Here is a 7,120-nt window from a genome sequence, read left to right on the forward strand (position 1 = left end):
TATTGCCTCATCAAGGTCACTACCCCTGGCACCAAAGGCAGTTTTTTTCTTATTTTGTTACTGCCATCACGCTGTTGCGTAGTGCATGGCTATTTTTCTGTTGATTAAACTACTGGAGGAGAAAAAATAAAATATGAAAGCCAGTGCTGCATATCCGCATATTACATGTGCATGAAAAATCTGTGCTGGCGTGACTCTGTGTAGTGTTTTGCAGGTGAGGTCATTACAACAGCAGAGCACATCCTTTGCTTTTGACTCTGGGAAATACATCCAGATTGGAATAGGGAAAGGGGAGCGAGGCAGATGTTTATTTCTTTTGACTATCGTTCCTTCTCACTTCGTATTTTTGATGCCACTGATGACCAGTGTGAAGTCAAATCCCGTAAACTCAGGATTACAGACCAAGGCACAGGGCTAGTGATCCAGCGTGGGGAATTTTCTGTGATGGGAAGCCCAGTGCTGCTAGGAGGCCTTGCTGACAATTTTCCATTTATGATATTTTGATGAAATATTTTGCCTTCAAGACAGCCCTGGAAAAATACTTGGCACAAGTTTTGCAAAGTGCATGTTTTATCCCCATTTTATCCTATAACAGATCATTATGAATAACAATGGTTATTTTATATAATTGGGTGTATAATTTTATGACCTCAGTTACACCAAATTGTAGTTATAAACACACGCTCAGGGATGCAACAAACCTCAGAGCATGAGACAGCCAATGAGAAAAAAAAATGCCACTATTATTGCTTTCACAGATGAGGACAACGCTACCTTAAAAGACTGTCATTGCCTGAGCCTGCTGGGATGGGTCACCTGCAGAGACAGAAAATGATGACTGGACGTACTGTATCCACCTTCCTGTGCCTGTTCAGATGGCTAGTTTATACTGCATCGGTGATAAAAACAGTCCTCATTGCACAAGTCTGGAAAGAAATTCTTGAACAGCCAAATCTTTGTATCTGTGTTCTATCTGCTGAGCTAGAGACTGTGACTCCACTGCAGGTCCTCTCAGTAATTAAAAATAGATCAAATCCTGATGAAAATGTCCTTAATTTGGGTTTGGGTCATTCAACAGGGCAAACAGGTAAAAAGTCTGGATACAACTTCGAACTTCCTTTGTTGTTTGGGTTCTGGGACTTGGTTTTGGTCCATCTTAATAAACAGCTGTCAAGCACAACCTGATGAATTCATCATGCATCTGAAAATGGAATAAGGAAGAGAGCAGATCTATTTCTATTTCTTCAGAGGATGCATGTCTGAGATTAAGAAGAATAAAATATCTAGAAGCTTACTTTAAAAATAACAGAAGGTTCATCATCTTTCTTTAATCCATACCCAAATGTGACCTAGACTCGGAGAGAATACAAAGCTTTCAAGACAGTTTCAGAGTTTCTATGAACTCGTGACCCTTTGTGTGATCTGTATTATATGTGAAATTGTTTTGCAGTGAACTAGGAAATGATCAGTATCCAGCATATCACTAGGGACTCTTTCAAACTGTATAATTAGAATAATTTCACTTGTATTGGGCAGGGCAGGGATTCAAAAAGCAATTCAGAGGCAAAAGGGCAAGCAGCCAGACCATGCTATGTGGAGCTGAGTTATGTACTTTGCATTTTATTACTCTTCAACGTAGAATCTGGCAGTCATGTAGTTAGCAAATGCTGCTATTTGTTGTCTGCAAACTCTTCTGAAATAGTACCAGTCTGCCCAAGTTTGATACAATCGAGCTAGGAATGGCTGGGAACAGTTTGCAGGAAATATAATGCAGAAAGTTATGGCTTGGGAGCTGCATGGTAGAGGTTCTCATAAAGTAAGACAGCTGGTGCAAAGCGGGTTTCTAAGCTATATTGATGGGAGAGGAAAGCATGTAGACACCACTTCTACTGGTGTCAAAGTGGGAACAGAGGGATGCTCTGTGCCCAGGACATCTATTCCTGGTTTGGTCATCAATTTTCTTGCAATAGTTGGACAGTTACTTTACATTTACAACTTGCAAATAGTTCATCTGTCCCAGAGCGATCATATTGCCTTCATTCATTAATTTTTATAAAGAGAGGAATATTTGTAGTGCAAGGAAGAATAAATTTTGCAAAGTCCCAGAGGAAAAGATCCATGGTTTTGTGCAGTTTCCATACGTTTCATGAATGGTTTTCCCCCCAGCATCTTCTCTGAATGTCTCCCTTCACAAGCTCCTTGCCTTAGTGCCTTTTGGCCCTCAGCAAAGTGTTTGTTCAGCCACGCTAAGCCACACACCTCTCCCGCTCTGGGAATATTTGTCTTTTACTTATAAGGAAGATCTGTAGCCTTAGAGGAATGATATAAACACATAATAAACCCTCGGGGATTACACTGACTGTCTTGGTGACACAATTTGCTTTAGAATTACAGTTCCTCTTACATCGGACTCCTGGTGCCACATAAACAAAATCCCATTTTATACCTTATTTCATACTGTTACAAATATCTAAGATAACCTCCCTACAACAATAAAATGCATATGGCAGATGGCAATTGGGTCTCTTGAAACCTATAAATAGTTTAAGATGTAAAGACAAAATGTAACCATAGACACCCCAGTATAAGCCTGGATCTTCCTGCTCCCATTTTTATGAGTATGAAAGTACCTACTCCTCCTTCTTTGATGTATGCAAATATACGGGGGCAGAAAGATGCATTCTGAGATCTATCAGTAAGAGTAGAATGGTTTGCTGCATTGATGTTAAGATGCTAAATGGCTTCCAACCATTTTTGTGGTCAGCCTTTTCCCACCTTGCTTAAATTTAGTAGTCCTTGATGCTATGTCTCCACTGCTGAGTTACATGAGATGAACAGGACACGGACAAGGAAGGCAGAGTGCCTTAGACCTCACCTGAAAAGAAAAAACACAAGAGACGCTACTAAAGCATCAAATTGACCAAAGTCCCAATGTCAGAGTGACTTTGGTACTCAGGACTCTAAATCCTCGTAAAGAAATTATTGTCTTCACCCAGCTCATCTAAGTCTAAACCGAACATTGCTGCATATTTTGCCACTCTCTGGTGAAAGCCCACCTTCATGCTCCTGTCTGTGTTGGTATTTTGACTGGCACTGGATGACCTTTTTGGTAACTGCAGAAAAATACCGTGTTTAATCTTGAATACCTGAACCTAAGGATCCCTTTTGAAGTATTTCTTCTGTGAAGTTATTTTCCTCCAGTTAAAGACACATTATTCCCTGGTGGCCTGGACAGGCAGAGTGTGGCTGAACTGTACGACACCGGGGAATTAGCTTGCAGGTATGAGTGCAGATGGGGACCTCGTCACTCCTGCTTTGTCTAACCCCTTCTGTGTTATTTTGTTCCTGTGTTAACCTGGGATGAGTCACGTCTGGCTGAGTTTCCAGGTGTGACTCCTAGACCTGAAAAATCAGGCCACCAACCTCTTTGTATCCTACAAAGGCAAGACCAGCAATGCAGAGTTTGCAAGACTGCTTTCCAAGATCATTGACGCTGCTGAAGTGCTTTGAAGAGGATCAGCATTATATAAATGCCATCTGACAGTCGAGTCAAAAGATTCCTACAAAGGCCAAATTAAAACCAATTAACCTAGCAAGAAGTTAGTCCCTCCATTATGATAGCAGCTCTCCTCTGATAAAAGCAAGAATTCAAACAAGTTGATGATTTCATCTCCTTGGCACTGAGATTACTGCACAGCTGCACAGCCGAGATGTCACAATAAAAGCAAATGCTTACAAAAGGCTGTTCTTTATATTTTTGGCTTGTAAATGTAAACTGATTGTGCTATCCATACATGCCAGGAATGTCAACAGTGGCTCGAGTGTACATCCATTCCCCTTTAATCCAGGATGATACAAAATCACAAGTGATAAATCCTCTCCCTTTCGGAGCTCAAAGCAGAAAAAGAATCGGTATTTGGACAGAGAAAGCTTTTATATTGGCTCGGGCAATATCTATGTGAAGGAGAACAAACTTACTCTGTCAGAAGAGCAGAATAGGTCAACTGCCTTTAGCCTTCCCCTCTCCCCTGGCACGGTGACTTGGAAGACGGTGAGATTTCTGCCCCAGCCCCCAGCCCCCCCCACCCCCGAGAGCCTGCAGAAAGAAAAGAATAAACGGGATCAGTGGTGTCTCAGGCTGCAGTTTGTAGCGCTGCTCGATTTAAACGGCTTTCAGTGAGGAACCTGACAAATGGTCGTGTTTGAGAAGAGAAAACCTTTTGAAACACTGAGAGGGGATAGGTGCAGCTGTGGTCTGCACATTTGGGCTTCACACACTTGTCGGGGAGCTCAAGTGCGAGCCTGTCTTGCAGTGCAAGTCGCTGGTGCTGTTAGAGTGCTGCTCCGACATAGCACGGGAATTCCCTCTGACATGCAAGGAAATGTATTTTCGTTGGAAGTGATACAAAATACAGGGAAAACATGGAGTTTGGGGGCAACATGCAGTTCTCAGAGGTGAAATGGAATTTTTCCTTTGGCCAGGTTATCTCATAATAGCCACACACTAACGTATCAGCTACCCTTTACTCCAGAATTTAGACATGACTCAGCCCCTGTATCCTTTCATCTAGGCATCATCTTCATGGTTTGTAGGTGCCTTTTATTGTAACTCAGGTTTTCCACTGCCCTTGGTGTAACCTAGCTGTATCTGAGGTGCAAGAGCCTAGCCTGCCCTAGGGTTTGCCGGACCTGCGATATCTAGGCGATATATTTGCCTGGAACTACGATTCGCCTCTCCCATTTTCTTTGAAATGTAAGAGTTTGGGTAAGGGAGAGAGGAAAAGGGAATACTTAGATGACCTGAAAAGTATGACTGCCAATTCGTAATATGAACCTGAAGTCTGTATAATGATGACAAGTATGTGAAATTGTAAGATGCTGGCTGACATTTCAGAGTACAAATATCCACAGCTTCATCCAGATTGCAAAACATTAATGATTTCAAATGGAAAAATCTAATGGGCCAAACACTGGCTTCTCTTTTCTATTTTAGGGACACCTAAAAAATGCCTTTTATTGTTTTCTAAGAGAAACTAAGTGTATTCTGGAAGTGAAATGACTCAAGTTTAAACATGTGAAGTAGTAAAACCCCCCCCCAAACCTCAACAATATTCAAACACACCATCAGTTTTAAGGTAAAAATATACATCAAGGTTCTCATCAGGTTGAAACTGCCTTTTTCTAATTAAGAACCTGGTTCCAAATGCTCAGAATCATAATACTTTGATACTTTCCTGGCACTCTAGGTTATTAACCAGTATGCGGCAGTTTGAAATATATGCTTTTTCCTCAGTGTTTCTGTTTCACTTTCCAGTTCTTGAGACAATTCCAGAACAGTAAGGCTCGGTTTAACACCACTGAATGCAATAATGACATTTAAGGAACTCTCAACTACAACATTTCTGAAATTCCTTAAGAAAATTACTAACTTGCATATTTATTTATCTTTTTTTCCCCAAACAAATCAGGATGGCTCTCCATTCTCCTTTCCTTCTACACAGCCTCACAGATAGCAGAATTCCCCCAGACTTTTTCATGAGCCTTATTTTTTTAAGACACGGCAGGCAGCGTGCCAGCCTCACGTCAGGTGCAGTAATCCAATAAGTGTATGATTTTCAATTGCACACTCACAAATTAAACTGCAGCTGCTGTCCACAGTTAACCTGATCTGCTCACCGAGACATCATTAGGGAAAATCAATTAATTTTTCCATTCTCCCAAATGGTGCTGAAGTTGAATAGAAGGAGAAGAAAGAGAAAAGGGGGTAAAAAAAAAAGGACTTCTGTGTCTATTGTGTTGGAAAGATAAAACCCCTGGTATTGAGTAGCCAGGTTAATACAGGTCAGTTACATCTAGAAAGAAAGGAGATACAAGGAGTTTGTATTACATTTTAGATGTGAAAATGAGAGCTGGTCAACCATGAAACAAACCTGCTTGGTACTCAAGCACAACTTCCTTACTGTTTCACCAGCTACTTTTTTTCCATGTACTTCTGCTTTATAATCCTGGGTTGAGATTAGTTAAAGGTGAATGGAAAATGTTATATTAAAAACTAGAGGAAAGCATGCCCTGAAAAACTTGACACTGGCTTCAAACTCCTGAAGGCTCAGGGATTTGTTGTAATTCGTTAAAAAAAAAACTAGCTGTAAAATGAGTCTTTGGAAAATGGGATATGTTACAGTAGGAATTTTTTATTTTTTTTTTTAAATTATGAGCCAGACATGGAAAAAAAAATGACGCTTAATTGAAACTCATTGCACAGGGCAAAAGATAGACCTCTGAAGAAAAATCCATTAAGATGGCTTTTACAAAATGAAATGCAGCTGAGTGCATTCCAGGTTTTAGTGGAAATTCTAAAATATCATTTTTTAAGGATGGACATTTCAATTTGGGTACATTAATCAATTTTTAGAAATGCTGTAGCTGATGTTCACTACAAAAAAATATTATTTGTTTAAGAAGTTTATATGACTAACTCAAACCACAGTTTTTGCAGCTTCTTGATTGAAGATGGGCATGTTCTGATGACAATCCGAAATGAATCATCAAGAACTGAGCTGGCCAGAAAGAATTAATCCTATTCAAACATCCATACTGAAACTTTAATGAACTAGGTGTTTGTTCTAATTATATTTTCTTATGGAAATGGTAGCTAAAAGCAAAGTAAACCCATATCGTTTTAGGAGAAAATAACCTTAATACCTATAATTATTCTAAAAATGTTGCACTAGAACTTGAATTAGTTAGGTGCTATTATGTACTAAATTTTTTATATAGACAGTACAAAGCAATGTCTCCCAACCAGAACATAGTTATTCATGAAATGTTTCAAGCATCAGCCCATGCACTTACAGAATTTTCAGACAACTGGTAAAATACTGTTCATAGACAATGGAACTTCTCTTCCTTTCTTTTAAAAAAAGAAACTACAATGGGTGGTAGGATAAAAAATCCAGAAAGTTTTCTGAGCATGGGACAGATGATGCAATAAGGCTACAGGATCTCAGAGGATTACCATGCAATGGCGAGGCTGCTTCTAGGTTGGACAAAACCAAGAGAAAATTAATCACAGGACTTGAGCAGCATCTCCAGTTGTGTCAGCACCTAGCTGTGTCAGATC

This window comes from Falco punctatus (assembly GCF_963210335.1).
Source record: "Falco punctatus genome assembly, chromosome: 1".
NCBI lineage: Eukaryota > Metazoa > Chordata > Aves > Falconiformes > Falconidae > Falco > Falco punctatus.